The sequence below is a fragment of the Psittacula echo genome, assembly GCF_963264785.1.
Source record: "Psittacula echo genome assembly, chromosome: 4".
In the NCBI taxonomy this organism is placed as follows: domain Eukaryota; kingdom Metazoa; phylum Chordata; class Aves; order Psittaciformes; family Psittacidae; genus Psittacula; species Psittacula echo.
In genome coordinates this window covers 67357262-67374551 of record NC_137738.1, presented here as the reverse complement: position 1 = coordinate 67374551, position 17290 = coordinate 67357262, and positions in this window count along the sequence as shown.

Here is a 17290-nt window from a genome sequence, read left to right as displayed (position 1 = left end):
AACCAGGTTGGTGTCCGGCACACAGAGTAGTACCCTGTGTTAAGCTTCCACAGTGGTGCTGCAGCAAAATCAAGTATCTCAGACAAGAAGTCCTAGAAGTCAGTAAGCTGCATGAGGTACAGCTTAGACGTGCTAGGAGAGGTGTGAAGACCTGTCTGAAATACTACGGATATGTTTCTTGACACGCTTTTCAGTGCTTGCTGAGCGTTGTTTTTTTACTCCATTTCATATTAACAACTCTGAATCGTTCCTCAAAACATGGTGTTTAACCTGTTAGGTTATGAAAGGTGGATTTTAAATACTAAGTGAAATGAGAAATTTGAAGACAAACTGCTTCCTCCATAAGTATTCCAAGTGTAGGAATATTGGATAAGGAAATGAAAAGGTTGTTGCCACTGCTTTTTGAATGGATCCTGCTTTAAGGGCTGTATTTTCACCATAATTCCTTCTTCACTTTTTTTTTCTGTATTTATCATTTCTTCTCCTTCATCCAGACAAATCCTCTGTTATTTGTACAACAGTTGGCACTAAATGATATATAACAATGTCAAACTTCACTTGAAATTCAACACTGAATACTTAGAGATGTGCTGTACTCATAATACCTCAATGTTCTTAATCAGTGACAGCAAATAACCATAGAACAAAAGGAAATGATGAGATGACAGAAATCACCCAGCAGAAAGATTCTTACAGACACGAGACATTCAATGCTAGTGAGCACAGGTCACTACAATGTGTAATTCTCCAGTTGATCTTAGCAGGCAGAGGTACATAATTATGTGTCTGACTGAACAGAAGTGTTAGCGCACAAGCAGATAGTTACATGATTCAGGTCCTGCTTGACGAACCAGATCTCCTTCTATCACAAGGTGACCTGTGTGGTTAACAAAGGAAAGTCTGTAAACATTGTGTATTTGGACTTCAGTAAAGCATTTGACACTGTCTCCCACAGCATTCTCCTGGAGAAACTGGCTGCTCATGGCCTGGATAGGTGTATTCTTCGCTGGGTAAAAAACTAGCTGGATGGCCAAGCCTAAAAAGGAGTCATTAATGGTGTCACATCTAGTTGGCAAATGGTCACTAGTTATTCCCCCAGGGCGGGGTACTGTGGCCTGTCTTTTTTTTTTTTATCTTTATTGATGATCTTAATGAGGAGATCAAGTGCATTCAGTAAGTTTGCAGACAACACCGAGTTGGGCAGGAGTGTTGATCTGCTGAAGGATAGAAAGGCTCTGAAGTGGGATCTGGACAGGATGGACTGATGAGCTATGGACAATTTATGAGGTTCAACAGGGAAAGTGCCTGCTTCTGCATTTGTGCCACAACAACCCTATGCAACGCTATAAGCTTGGGGAAGAGTGGCTGGAAAGCTGCTTGGTGGAAAAGGACCTGGAGGTAGAGACTGATGGCTGAACATGAACCAGCTTTTGCCCAGGAAGCCAAGAAGGACAACAGCATCCTGGCCTGTATCAGAAATAGCATAGCCAGCAGGGCCAGGAAAGTGATTGCCCCCTGTACTCAGCACTGGTGAGGCTGCACCTCAAATACTGTGTTCAGTTCTGGGCCCCTCACTACAAGAGAGATATTGAGGTGCATATATGATTACAGTTTGAATATTTCTGGGAGTTTGTTTTTTCATGAATTATCACTACTTCTAAATTTACAGGTTTTCTTTAAAATAATTTAAAATGAACTATATGTATTGAGTACCTACCAAAATGCATGTAATACTTTCACATGAAAAATTAGCTCCCCATACGGAGATTCTTCTGCTTCAGCTCATGGCATGTATTGAATTTATAACTGCTTCTTTCTGTCAAGCTTTTTCCCAATAATGTGTATTAAAATGATTATATAAAAATAAATTGCATTATAGAGTATCGTAATGTTTTCAGAGATGACATTACATTAGTCTAACACAGGTCAATTTTCTCCGATCCTCTAATAGCATGGATAATATCTTGCTTTGTGGGTGTTTTTGTTCTTGTTATTTCTGATTTTCTCTTTTTTCCTGGAAGAAATGTGCAGCATTTCCCGGCACACATAAATAAGATCTGGTTTTACATTGTACTGTGGGCACTGTGTCTAGGTTTACTTCAGCAAGCTAAATCTAATAAACATCTACTGGGATAGTAATTTTTAAGTTCAAGTTCAATATCAAACATATCAGCAGTGCACTTAGCAAGAAGCAGGGCAGGCAGTTTGTAGAAAACGCAGATGCAGTCACCTGTAATTTTTATCAAATTATAAAGCCTTGTTAGTGTGCTGAGATTTCATCAGCTAGCAATGCTTAAATAAAAGCAATCCTTCTGCAGGAGGTGATTGTTTTTCTTAGGCATAGGTAGATTAAACATCAATTCATTTACATAATTTTGACACATGCTCTGCCACTTACACCTTCATTATCCACATTTGTAATATGAATAATAGATTTTGCATAGTGTTATCAAGAAGTTTCATGCTGAAATGGACTGGTATTTGTATATATTATCCTATATCTACTGATGTAATTTTTTTTTTTTTTTTCCTTTTTGTAAAATGATTGTTGATGACTTAGAAAAAATCATAATATTTTAGAGGTGTGAAATATTATGGTAAATTTTATATAATTATTTTAGAGGGATTAGTTATACAGTATGATACTGAAGGTCTGTGTATATTTAGCAGATAAAGATACTGAATATATTTTTTAAGCAATATAAATTATTTCTGGGTTATGATTACAAAGAAGTATAGAAGTTAACTTATTTAAGGAAGTTAAATCCAAAATTTAAGGCATTCAAAGTTTTGTCCAGTGGCTGTTGACAAACTCTGAAGTTACCTTTTCCCACTACACATCTGCAAAGTTCTAAGACAAGTAAATGGTTTGAATGGTTAAATCCAAAGGGATACTTTAAGTAGTTATTCCACCCAACTTGGTGTAGATTCAGAAATTGAGTGAAATGAATTGAGAAATTCAGTGTTTGCAGTAGTAATTTTATGACCTGTATCTTCCAACTGGATAACCAGATGACAGATGAGGAGAGGTGAAGACAGCTGGAACTGCTCATCCTGGAGAAGACAAGGCTCGGGGAGATCTTAGTGTGTATTAATCCACCTGATGGGAGGATGAAGATGAAGGACACAGACTCTTCTCAGCAGTGTCCATTGACTTGACAGGAGTCAACAGGTACAAATTAAGAAACAGAAAATTCTATTGAAACACAAGAAAACACTTTATTGTGAGGATGGTCATTGGCAACCAGAAAGGTTGTGGAGTCTCCATCCCTGAAGATTTTCAAACCTTGACAGGACATGGTCCCAGGCTTTTGACTAAGCAGGGTAGTTAGGCTGCATAATTTCAAGAGATCCATTCCCGCCTAAACTATTTTGTGAGTCTGTGATTCTGTAGCACACACCAGGAGACATTTCCAGTCCCCTCTATGTAACTGGAGTGTGGGACAACTGTGTTCAAATACTTCCAGAAAATTGCTTAATTTTTCCACTGGTGATATTAATATAAAATAACATAAAAAAGATCTTCAATGTTACTCAAACAATGCAAATATAGTGTTTATAGTGGCAGTATCTACACCACCATCATTTTTATGCTTTCATGTTCATTGTACACAAGATACAAAATATGGCTCAGCACTGAAACTCTGAATTGCCTCTGAAAGATATTTGCTTTCACTAGTCCAGTAAATTCAAATTTGACTTTGAAATAAAATTTCATCACTGTCCAGTAATGCTATTCTCCAAATTCTCCTAAACAAAATGGAGGGCCAACATTTTTGTTCATGCTCAGAGTCCTGAAGACACCTCCAGTTTCTTACAGACTGAATATTTTCTGTCACAAATCAAGTTTAATAAAGTGATTATGAAGTTCTCAGGTGTCTCCTGTTCTGCCCTTAAAACTTGTGGGTAACTTTCAGACACGTCCTCCTTCTGATAAGAACTTCTGATGAGTTCATACCATTTTTTCTTATCTTTTTCTTTCTTCTCAGGAGCTCCTGAGGCTTAGCTGTGGTAAACTGCACTGATTACAGCTTCGGTAATCTATCTCAGTCCACCCCTGTCAACTTGATAAGTCAAACTCCTCTTACTTCTCCTTTTGTTAAGGTTACAAGTCTGTTATTTTAAAGTCTTTAAAAAAAAAAAAAAAAAAAAAAAAGAAGGAGAAAAGAAGATACTGGTTTTCAGCCTGTAAATGACAGATTTTTCACAGGGATTTGGCTTTTAACTTCCTTCATGCTTTTCTGAAACTGATTTTTTCCAGACTGACGTCTCCAAATTCTGTGTTTTCTTGTTCCTACAGTGTGCTTCTCTTCTGCTGATGTGTTGAGGTGCACAATTTAAGACTTTTTTGGTCTTGTCTTGTATTTCAAAACTTCAAGGGTAAGAATAATCTCCTTTAGTTGTAGAAGTCTACATCAGGGGGAAGTAAACTGTGCTCTAGCTGTGCTCCATTCCTAATAACCCTTGCATTTGGAATATTAAAACCAAGATAAGTAAATTGACCATAATATTTTTTGACATAACATCAGAATAAAAGTGAACAAGGTTATTCCTCAGGTTTGTTCTACAGATTTCTGTTTCAGGAAGCTGAAGTAAGTTCACATAGATTTTACCAGAAAGTATCAGGAAAATTTTTTTTTTTTGATAGAATTTAAATCAGATCTACATGTTCCTGATGCACGGTAGGGAATTGCATCTTTTCTGAGTATTTTTGGGTTTCAAAGTTCTTCAGTGTCATTTTCTTCACTTCAAGGTATTTCTTTATGTTCTGTTCAGGCATAGAATAAGATGGAATTTCAGGTCCCAGATTAGTTTTATCATCTGAGACAATATGATCTTTATGATGCCCTGAAATATATGCTGGGAAACTATAAATGTAATGGTGCCACTTTGACATAGAAATGTGAAATTCAAACAAAGGATCACCCAGTAATGCTATTTTTATTACAAGGTATTTATTTATCTATGAAATATTTTCATTCTAGTCATGTACTGCTAGATAAAATAAGAAAAATACATTCATTATATCAGCTGTCCTTTACAGTAAACTTTTTAAGTAGAAACTATACAGAAGTGCCATCCATTATGGAAGCTGAGAGCAAGTATGAATAATAAATCTAAAGTTCTAAAATTTAGATCAAATGGACTATTATTAGAATGGAAAAGACCACTTAAAAAATAAATGGGCAAATACCTTTATATAGCTATAGTTAATTTGGAAGTAAATAGCTAGTAGTCTGTCAGGATTTATTTCTGGAAGAGGAAGAAGCAAAGAGATCTTGGTGGTTTTGTCAGAGTAAAAATATTTTCTTACGTTTCCTGGACCAGAAATTTTCTTCACACAACCCCTGTGAGATGCAGATGGAAATATGAACATAGATTGAAACAATCTGCAATAATAAATATCTCAGTGCTTTCAATGGATTTAAAGGGACCTTTATGTTCATAGCTAAATGTGTGGCTATGTGCTGAGCTGCACTAGGTAAGGAAAGAAATTCTTATGAAATAGTGATAAAACATAAAAGACCTTTCTCAGTATTACTTATTGAACAATATATTACATGAAGCTTCTTCAACGCTGCATTCTGGATCCGTGTGTTGGAAAATAATGTCAGAAAGAACTATACTTACAAACTTTCCTAATCAGCTGCAACTCACAGTCCAATTATGCACTTATTCATTTTAGAGATGAAATTTTACTTTGATGAAAATCACAGCATTGAAGCTGAAAATTAACCTTTTTTTATCTTGTTTTCATTAAATTAGCGCACATAAAATGGCACACATAAGTAGCCCTGGGCACCCTGAGACATATTGCAATGGAAGTCAAAAACGGAGTAACAAATATCGAAGAAGATAGTACAACTGCTGCACAATAGACAATAAATGACTCTAAACAGGCATGTGCTTACCAAGTACAGTAATCCATAGACTGACTTTGCAGTATATCTCGAATGTCAGCAGACCTTTGCTGTTTCAAATCAAATAGGCTACCCATGATAGTACCTCAAAGCCGAGGGACTTAGTTTTGAAACTAATTTAAGTAGTTCAATTCTTTTGTATTTTTGTCTTCATTTTTTAACTTTAATTATTTAAATAATATAACCAGGCAATGTTGCAAGGAAGGATGCAAGGATGCAAGGATGGTCAGTCAGCTGATCGGAGCTAGCACAGCTAGAGCCGGAGCCGGCACGCTTCAGAGACCACGAGGTTCAGAAGAGATTAGGAAAATCAGAGGGGACAGCACAGAGACATCGCGATTCCCGACATCTCCCGATCCCCGAAGCCCCAGCAGCCCTTGCGAGAGAGCGGCTGACGTGGCAGGGGGCGTTCCCGCGCTAACGGTGACCGCACCCCTGCCCCTTGCCTTGAAAGAGCCTTTGGGAGGGCAGCGGTCGCTGCCCACCGGGCGCAGGGAGGAACAAGCAGGTTGTGTTGTGGACCCTGTTGCTGGTGTCCCAGACTGCTGACCAATATGGTCGCCTCCAGAAGGAGGGCTTGCAGTAAGGAGACTGTAGCAACTCAGACAGAGATCCCGTCCCAAACCGTGGCTGTTCAGGTCTCTGGCTGCAGGGAGTGCCAGAGCCTGCTGCTGCTGAGGGAGGGAGGCCAGCATTCCACCTGTGTGAGGTGTGAGCAGGTAGAAGATCTGCTTAGATTGGTGGCAGAACTTAAAGAGGAGGTCAAGACGCTGAGGACCATCAGGGAGTGTGAAAGGGAGATCGACTGGTGGAGTAACTCCCTGGCGTGCCAGCAGGAACGGTTCCAGGGAGATACCCCCCACAAGGGGATGGACCCCCTGTCCTCTCAGACAGAGGGGGATGACCCGAGACAGCCCCTGCCCTGTAGCTGTCGCGCAGAGTTAAGGGACCAAAAAGATGATGAGGGCTGGAAGCAAGTTCCAGTTCAGAACCGTGGGCAACCTTCCTCCCTTCCTGCCCTGCTTCCCCAGGTGCCCCTCCATAATAGGTTTGAGGCCCTGGATCTTGATGGAGAGGTAGGTGAGGATGTGGTGCAAGGCCAGACTACAAGGTCACATAGGAAAAGGCGGTCGACTTCACGCCTCAAGACTGCCTCTGACAAGAAAGAAAGAAAGGTCATTGTTGTAGGCGATTCCCTTCTGAGAGGAACAGAGGGCCCGATATGCAGAGTTGACCCTCATCATAGGGAAGTGTGTAGTCTGCCTGGAGCCCGGATCAGGGATATCACCAAGGCGCTCCCCAGCCTGGTGCACCCGACAGACTACTACCCGCTGCTGGTCTTCCAGACAGGTGGGGGGGAAGCTGCTTCCCGCAGTCTGAGGGGGATGAAGAAAGACTACAGGGCCTTGGGGTGGATGGTGAAAGAGTCTGGGGCTCAAGTGATCTTCTCCTCACTTCTTCCATCTTCCGGTGATGATGTGGGACTGAATGGGAAAATTCAGTCCGTAAACAATTGGCTACGAGACTGGTGCTTTAGGCAGGGCTTTGGGTTCTTTGATAACAGCTGGTTTTATAAGGCTCCAGTCCGGATGATGGCACGTGGGAAAGGTTTAACTCACAGAGGCAAAAGGATGCTGGGGCATGAATTAGCAGGGCTCATTTGGAGAGCTTTAAACTAGATTCGAAGGGGGATGGGGTTGTAACTGGGCTTGCCCCAGTGGGGCAGCACTCTAGAATTGATGAAGACTGGGAGGCCTCCTATAATCCTAGGGTGAAATTGGTGAGCTCAGCTCCCTCCTTGAAATGCCTATACACCAATGCGTGCAGCATGGGAAACAAGCAGGAGGAGTTGGAGACCTGTGTTAAGTCAGGAGATTATGATCTGGTGGCAATTACAGAGACGTGGTGGGACAGCTCGCATGACTGGAATATACTCATGGAGGGCTATGTCCTTTTCAGGAAAGACAGGCCAGCCAGGCGGGGTGGTGGGGTTGCTCTTTATGTGCGAGAGCAGCTGCAATGTACTGAGTTCTGTCCAGGGACAGGGGACGAGCGAGTTGAGAGTCTGTGGGTGAGAATTAAGGGGCAGGCTGGCAGGGGCGATACTGTTGTGGGTGTCTGTTACAGGCCACCAGATCAGGGTGAGGAAGTTGACGAGGCCTTCTACAGGCAGCTGAGAGCGGCCTCACAGTCACAGGCCGTGGTTGTTGTGGGGGATTTTAATTTCCCTGATGTTTGCTGGAAGGACTACTCAGCAACCCAGCCACAGTCCAGGAGGTTCCTCCAGTGTATGGATGATAACTTCCTCATGCAAATGGTGGATCAGCCAACCAGGAGAGGAGCGCTGCTGGATCTCATCCTCATTAACAAGGAGGGTCTGGTCGAAGCAGTAAAGGTTGAGGGCTGCCTTGGTTGCAGCGACCACGAGATGGTGGAATTCAGGATCTTGTGTGGTAGGACCAGTACAATAGCAAGTAGAATTGCAACCCTGGACTTTAGCAGGGCAAACTTTGGCCTTTTCAAGCAATTGCTAGGGGAAATCCCATGGGCAAGGCTGCTTGAAGGTAAAGGGGCCCAAGATAGTTGGTTGACATTCAAGAATTGCTTATTCCAAGCTCAAGAGCAGAGCATCCTGACACGTAGGAAGTCAAAGAAGAGGACCAAGAGACCTGCGTGGCTAAATAAGGAACTGCTGGGTATGCTCAAGTGGAAGAGGAGAGTTTATAGGTCATGGAAGGAGGGGCTGGCCACTCGGGAGGAATATAAGGCTGCTGCTAGAGGATGTAGGAAGGCAGCTAGGATGGCTAAGGCCTCCTTAGAATTAAATCTGGCGAGAGGGGTCAAGGACAACAGAAAGAGCTTTTTCAAATACATAGCTGATAAAACTAACACCAGAGGCAAGGTTGGCCCACTGGTGAACAGGATGGGTGCCCTGGTGACAGAAGATACAGAGATGGCTTAGTTATTGAATGCCTTCTTTGTCTCAGTCTACTCTGCCGGAGGCAGTCCTGAAGAGCCCTGTACTCCTGAGACCTCAGATGAAGTCAGGTCACTGGAGCAGTTTGCCTTAGTCGACGAGGAATGGGTTAGGGACCAGTTGAGCAATCTGGACATCCATAAATCCATGGGTCCAGATGGGATGCACCTGCGGGTGCTGAGGGAACTGGCGGAAGTCATTGCTAGACCACTCTCCATCATCTTTACCAAGTCTTGGGAAACGGGAGAGGTGCCTGAGGACTGGAGGAAAGCAAATGTCACTCCAGTCTTCAAAAAGGGCAAGAAGGAGGACCCGGGTAACTATAGACCGGTCAGCCTCACCTCCATCCCTGGGAAAGTGATGGAACACCTTATCCTTGATGCCATCTTAAGGCATATCAAGGATAAGAGGGTTATGAGGGGCAGTCAACATGGCTTTACCAAGGGGAAGTCATGCTTGACCAACCTCATAGCCTTTTATGAGGAAATAACATTGTGGATGGATGATGGCAGAGTGGTGGACGTGGTCTACCTTGACTTCAGCAAAGCATTTGACACAGTCTCCCACAGCATCCTCATAGCTAAATTGAGGAAGTGTGGCCTGGATGATCAGGTAGTGAAGTGGACTGCAAACTGGCTGAAGGAGAGAAGCCAGAGAGTTGTAGTCTATGGGGCGGAGTCTAGTTGGAGGCCTGTATCTAGTGGAGTGCCTCAAGGGTCAGTACTGGGACCAGTATTATTTAATATATTCATCAATGATTTAGATGAGGGAATTGAGTGTACTGTCAGCAAGTTTGCTGATGACACTAAGCTGGGAGGAGTGGCTGACACGCCAGAAGGCTGTGCTGCCATCCAGCGGGACCTGGACAGGCTGGAGAGTTGGGCAGGGAGAAACTTGATGAAATATAACAAGGGAAAGTGTAGAGTCCTGCATCTGGGCAGGAACAACCCCAGGTTCCAGTATAGGTTGGGGAACGACCTGTTAGAGAGTAGTGTAGGGGAGAGGGACCTGGGGGTCCTAGTGGACGGCAGGATGACCATGAGCCAACACTGTGCCCTTGTGGCCAAGAAGGCCAATGGCATCCTGGGGTGTATTAGAAGGAGGGTGGTCAGTAGGTCGAGAGAGGTCCTCCTTCCCCTCTACTCTGCCCTGGTGAGACCGCATCTGGAATATTGTGTCCAGTTCTGGGCCCCTCAGTTCAAGAAGGACAGGGACCTGCTGGAGAGAGTCCAGCGCAGGGCCACTAAGATGATTAAGGGAGTGGAGCATCTCCGTTATGAGGAAAGGCTGAGGGAGCTGGGTCTCTATAGTTTGGAGAAGAGGAGACTGCAGGGGGACCTTATTAGTGTATATAAATATATAAAGGGGGAGTGTCATGAGGATGGAGCCAGGCTCTTCTCAATGGCAAACAATGATAGGACAAGGGGTAATGGGTACAAACTGGAACACAAGAGGTTCCACTTAAACTTGAGAAGAAACTTCTTCTCAGTGAGGGTGACGGAACACTGGAACAGGCTGCCCAGGGAGGTTGTGGAGTCTCCTTCTCTGGAGACATTCAAAACCCACCTGGACACATTCCTATGTAACCTTATCTAGGTGTTCCTGCTCTGGCAGGGGGATTGGACTAGATGATCTTTTGAGGTCCCTTCCAATCTCTAACATACTGTGATACTGTGATGTCCAATGTGATTTGAAACTTCAGAGGCAAAACCAATCTGTACAGTTCTATAATAGGTATCTTTATCTTATCAGGGGAAAAAAAAAAAAAACCCCACAAAACAAAACAAAACAAAACACCAGAAAAAGCCCCCAAAACACCAAAAAATGAACACATGAGACCTCTAGGTAAAAAAAAAAAAAAAGAAAAGAAAAATATATAAAAACTCTTCTAGGTGATAAAAATCAAGCAGTTCCCATCTCTCATACCATTTTTAGTTTAGCACACTAAACAGGCATTTTTTCTTTCCCTATGTGATTTCAGCATCTCTCTTTACCTTCACATAATCTACACTACCATAAATTTTTATTTCTAATACTTGTGCTAAATTTCAGTTGTGTCAAGCCCTTGGACAAATCCATACTAATTACATTGCTAAAAATTTAGAAATAAACATTGCTATCCATATGTTTCCAATCTCTAAGCATTTGGATGAAATCTTATCCTATATAGAATTAAATGAGAGGCTTAGCTTTGATGTCTGTGAGGCTAGTAAGTTCACTGAGTTTTGTTTGATATAAGACTACAAGGGTAAATTCTGAAAAGAAACCTGGAAAATCCCAAACTTCTCATTCTGATTAAAAATCTGTGATCTCATACAGTCTGTTGCATGCTTTCCTCCTGTACAACCTATGGGGAAAGTTGGATAGGAAACAAGTCTAAACTTCAGACATCGATATCAAGAATCCAGAAATTAATCCTATTCACACCAAAGAAGTAGAACTTCTCACCCATGCTTGATTTAAAGTAAGAAAAATTAATGTAAACATTGAATTAAGGAACAGGCATTTTTAATAAACTTGAATATATTAAAGCTTTTGAATTAAATATTATCATTGATTAAAAATATAAAACAGGGCAAGAAATATAATTAAACAGAGAAGAAAAATTGATGCTTAATATTTCCCCTTCACAAGATAAGGTTTTCTTTTAATAAAATATATTTATCTGAATATGCTTTCCAAACAGTAAGTAATCCTGAGTAAGTAATCCTGATTTTATTGTTTTAAGCAACACATAAGTGAAATTATAATATATTGGGCATATTATCATATATGGACTGATATATTGAATTATATATATTATATAAATATATTATTTTTTTTAAAGTACACTAATTCATCATATCAGAATTCCAAATTAGTAGTTGTCTTTATCTCTGAGATAGGTATTTTTAAATCTTTAAATTCAAATTCTTTCAATCTTTGGTGTTATTAAGAAGTAGAAACGTAAATTTGAGTGCTAGTGCCTATTCCCATCTATGATTATTCAATGAACACGTCTTGCCAGTCATCAGCGTTATCCTGCAAACCCTATGGGTGCATTGCTCTCCATAAAGCTAATGAAACTGTTGAAAAGTTGCTGGTGTTAATAAAGTGCAGGGTCAGAATCAGACCCTTAAGTCCTCTGCTGCTTTTGGTGTGCGGCTGAACCACTTATTTAATCTCTTATTGAAAGGTAGATGGGACTTGGATTGCACCGTGTCTACCACCATGTGCCTATATAGATGGTGGCTTATGACATGCAAAGAGAAAATATCCATATCCAGAGCAGATGTTAGAAAGGAATAAAGAAAATGTAACCTCTCTGCAGCTTCATGTGCCAGTCATCTTGGGGTATTATGCTATAAACTGACCAGGCCAGCAGAAAATGACTTCTCTATACACCTGTGATAAGGTGGGAAGAAGCACACACCTCACAAGACCGCTGTAGGAATTAGTGAAACTTACTGCCCTACTTCTTCAAAGTCATTCTGTAAAAGCCTTTCTGAAATATTTTGTTTGAAATCTTTTATCAAAGACTACTCCTGAAATTTACATTAGTAGTATGTATTTCATATAGTAAGTATACAGGTTCCTTGTAAGTAACTGACTCCCATCTCCAGTGCTTGCAGTAAGGTGAGGCTTATCACTCTCTAAGTGCTGTAAACAAGATCTACCTTAAACACTAAGAAGCTTAGACGAGCAAAATATTATATATTTAAAGTATATTACAGTTTTGGTACACTTATTGTTATACAAATATTAAAATTAGGGTCCTGAGTATGTAAATATTTTCTCAAGTAATAGCTGTTTCAGAATAGTCCTACACAATCATTCCGTAAACTCAATAAATTGTGACATTCATGTTTTAAGTATGAAAGCAGAAATTAGAAAAATAAGGCATTAGTCCAGTTAAGACATTTTGCATATCCATTGTTAAGATGAGATCTAATGTCATAGATGTCAAGAATTAAATACTTCTTGAAAGATGTTTTCCTTTGCTTATATCAAAGATTGTTAACAAATGCACAAGTAGTTGTAACTGCTATTTTGTCAGCCATAAACAGCTTTCCTCTCTTTTTGACCCTGTTGCACTTTTGTTATTAAGAACACTATTCAAAACAGAACAGCCTGCGAGTTAGACTGAGTAACAAACTAAGTAGACTGAGAAACCTTACCAGTGCCAAAATCCACCTCTTGGTTTTGGCAACTGAATCAAATATCTTGTGTGCCATCTATGAGTCAATTTTAGGTTTCACTGGTAGTTTTAACAAGATTTTCACTTACTGAAGAGGAAGTTTTGACAGCTATCTCACCCACAGACACCTGAAGGTTTGGAGTCTTAGAATTTAACTGATCCCACTCAAAATGCCTAATTCTCAGTATTCTTGTTGTGGTTTAAGCCCAGGCTGTAAATCAGAACCACACAGTCAACTCTCCCCCTCCCCCCCTCCCTCCCCTTCTTCCCTCCACTCCCGGAGGGATGGGAAGGAGAATTGAAAGAATGTAACTCCCATGGGTTAAGAACAGTCCAGCAACTAAGGTATAACACAATCACTACTGCTACCACCAATAATAATAATGATAAAGGAAATAACAAGGGAAGAGAATACAATACCACCCGCTGACCGATACCTAGCCCGACCCAGCAGTGAACCAGCCCTTCCGGATAACTGCTCGCAGTTCTACATCCTGGGCATGATGTGCTGTGGTATGGAATACCTCTTTGGTTAGTTTGGGTCAGGTGTCCTGTCCCTGCTTCCTCCCAGCTTCCCCTCCTCCCTGGCAGAGCATGGGACTCAGAAAGTCTCCGTTCAGACTAAACATTTGAGCAGTAACTAAAAACATCAGTGTTATCAGCGCTGTTCCCAGGCTAAAAATCAAAACCACAGCGCTGCACCAGCTACTAAAAAGGAGAAAAAATGACTGCTACTGCTGAACCCAGGACAATTCTTTATCTTTCTTGCTATGTGTCTCTGATGTATTAAAATGGATTTTTAACCATAGCAGAAGATTTAAGTGTTGTATGATAATCTATGGTAACTGGGTTCATACTGATTGGTTTTGGCAGTGCTTATTTCCCAGTGTTGTTCTGGAAATCTCATAGTCTTTATAAAAATCGTTTATAGTAATGCTACTATCATTTTGAAAAATGGAAAAAAAAAATAGTTTTAAAATTACTTATGCTTCCTTATTTCCTGAGTTTTATATATAACATTTGTTATTTCAAAACAAAACCAAACCATAGTAGGTCTTCACGCCAAGGTCCTAAGGATTATTTTACAAAATGGCATTGCTAGTTGTTTTTAAGGCAAACAAAATTCCTAAATCACTTGCCATATTAGACGTCCGAGTCTAAAATTCTAATTTTCAGGAGTCCTCACAACATTTATATTGAGCTATAATTTACATTATAGGTGATAGTAACACAGTCGAGTGTGTGAACATGGTCATCTAGTACTATTTTAGATGTTTGAGTATCTGTACTTCTGTATAGGACCAGCAAATATGACACGGAACTTGATGCCTTTCAAGACGAGCAGCTACAGGCCAGCTACAGTACCCTAAGACACCTAAACTACTCAACTGTTTTTAGGTAATTGAATTTCCCATTATCAGATTAATTATGAAGCTACAATATCAACCAATATTGCAATGATGCCGCAAGAGAGACTTCACATTAGAGTCTTCCTGAGTTTTGCTTCCCTATGCTGGAAATAACAAAACAAATTTTATTTTCCCTACTTAAGCAACATTAGCCTTTATACTCTTAGTTTTTGTAGGCAAAAAATAGAAGGAGCAGAGGCTTAATTTAATTTAATAATATGGTTCTACCCCTCCTCTCAAAAATATAAGTGTTTTAATAATCTGACTCCAAAACACACTGCTTAATACTGTTCTGCAACATTTATTGATTCTTGAAAGACACATACTATTAAAACACTATTCCTGTACTGCCAAGATTAAATTTATCCTATACTAATGTTTTAGTTTGATCATTAGTGTTTTGCAAGTTTGAGGTCTGCATTTTAATTTATTCTGGTTAGCTTCATAACAAAGCAGCTAAGAGTTTGTTTAGTGGAATGATTAAGTTGCAATTTCATAGAATCAAGTAGGTTGCACTTGACCTTTAGGATCAACTAGCCCAACCTTTATCCCAGGACTGCCAAGAACAACACTAAGCCATGTCACTGAGAGCCTCATCTACATGGTTTTTGAACACTTCCAGGGATGGTGATTCCACCACTTCCCTGGGAAGCCCGTTCCAATGCCTGATCACCTTTTGGTGAAGATTTTTTTCCTAATATACAATCTTAACCTGCCCTGGCACAGCTTGAAGCTGTTACCTCTTGCCCTGTCACTTGTTACTTGTGAGAAGAGATCAGCCATCTCCTCTCTACATCCTCCATTCAGGTAGTTGCAGAGAGTGATAAGGTTCCCCCTGAGCCTTCTCTTCTCCAGACTAAAAAGTCCCAACCTGCTCGGTTGCTCCTCTTAAGACTTGTGCTCCAGACCCTTCACCAGCTTCACTGCCCTTTTCTGGACCTGTTCTATCACCTCAATGTCTCTCTTGTAGTGAGGGGCCCAGAACTGAACACAGGATTCGAGGTGCAACCTCACCAGTGCAGAGGACAGGGAGATGATCTCTTCCCTAGCCCTGCTGGCAACACTATTTCTGATACAGGTCAGGGTGCAGCTGGCCTTCTTGGCTGCATGGGCACAAGATGGCTCATGTTCAGCAGCTGTCAATCAGGATCCCCAGTCCTTTTCCACTAAGCAGCTTTCTATCCACTCTTCCCCAAGCTTATAGCATTGCATAGGGTTGTTGTGGCTCAAATGCAGGACCTCGTATTTTACCTTGTTGGACTTCATACAATTGTCCATAGCCCATTGATTCAGTGTGTCCGGAGCCCTCTGCAGAGCCGTCCTACTGACAAGCAATTTTAATAGGATTTTGCAAATTGACAGCCTTATATAAAACCTTTCCTGTAAGCAGTATAGAATTTAATCCAACTCAGACATAGCAACACAAACAACATGAGCAGCTGAACTGTGATTATAGTGAAAAAGTATACAAAACATACTGAGAAGTATGGCTGCATGCTTCAGCTTGTCTAAATTAATGCAGCCCATTAAAGTTAGTGGATCCTTACCAATGTACTTTAGCTAAAACCCTGCAGGCCTGAACATCAGCATTGTTTTTATATTCTTATGAAATCCCATATTATAATAAAGTAGTTACGTATGTTTAACCAATCAATTTGCTGGGTAAATGGAATAGTCTTAATGCTGTAATTGTGCAATTAGAGTCATTTAGCCTGTGTAGAACTAGCCACTCTTAGATTAGCAGATTGATAAGGATACAAAGAGAAGGCCAAAGCATTTTTTTAAACTGAAACTTTATTTCATTATCATGTAATTGCGTTAGGTTTTATTTTGTTATTCCATATTTCAGTGGGTATGATAAATATGAGGTGCCCTGAGGTGATGCTCATGCTATGATTTGCCTTGTCCACGGTTTATCTGGGATAACGTTACTGTGCCAAGATTCAGTTTTGGAGCACAATATTTGGAATAGCCTAGATATCTCAGTAACCATGGAGTTAAATATATCGTGCTTTAGCTATATAATTTTAGCACTTGTGACTTTATGTAACATAAGTTTTGGTGCATTGTCATTGCTAACTTCAGGAGGAAATGCAAGTGGATTTAAAGCAGTACTGTTAAAGGTCTTGCTCACCTTTTTCTTGCTTTACTGTTCTTAACAGAGCTTGATGCTAAACCTAAGAAAGCATGGAAAAGGATGTCTAGAAAAGACATACAATCTTCAGCAAGTATTTTTATTTCTATCAACAGCTCTCTCCTGTGTAGTAGGATTATACTAAAAATATAAATGATCTATTGTATGTTAATGAGGACTGGAATTCACCTTCCTGCTATATTTATTGGTTCTGCCTTTCTAGTGGTGTATGTACAGTACAAGAAGGTTATGTCTATAGTAGGATATTAAACAATTCTTGGATAATGGCATACAATTACTCTTTCCATTAAATTGTTTGAAAAACACATGGCATGCCTCTGGCTTGAGCCAATTGGTTCTTTGCAACACAATTATGTGACATTGTTTGGGATTTAATACCAACCAAGAACATTTCTGAGTAAACAGTTTAGATTTAACCACTCACTTTTTAGGGTAAGAGAATTTAGTAGAACAGACCAGTGCTGCTTTGTACTGGTTGGCACAAAACATATCAAAATTATCCCAGGCACTGTTTAATTTATTAAGCCAGGTATAGAGGTATAGTCCATGTGTCCTCCCTATATTGTTCATATATTTTCCTTTTTTCTTTTTTTTTTTTGGGGGGGGGGGTGAGGTGGGGACGTGTGAGGTGGTTATAACAAATGTCTACCT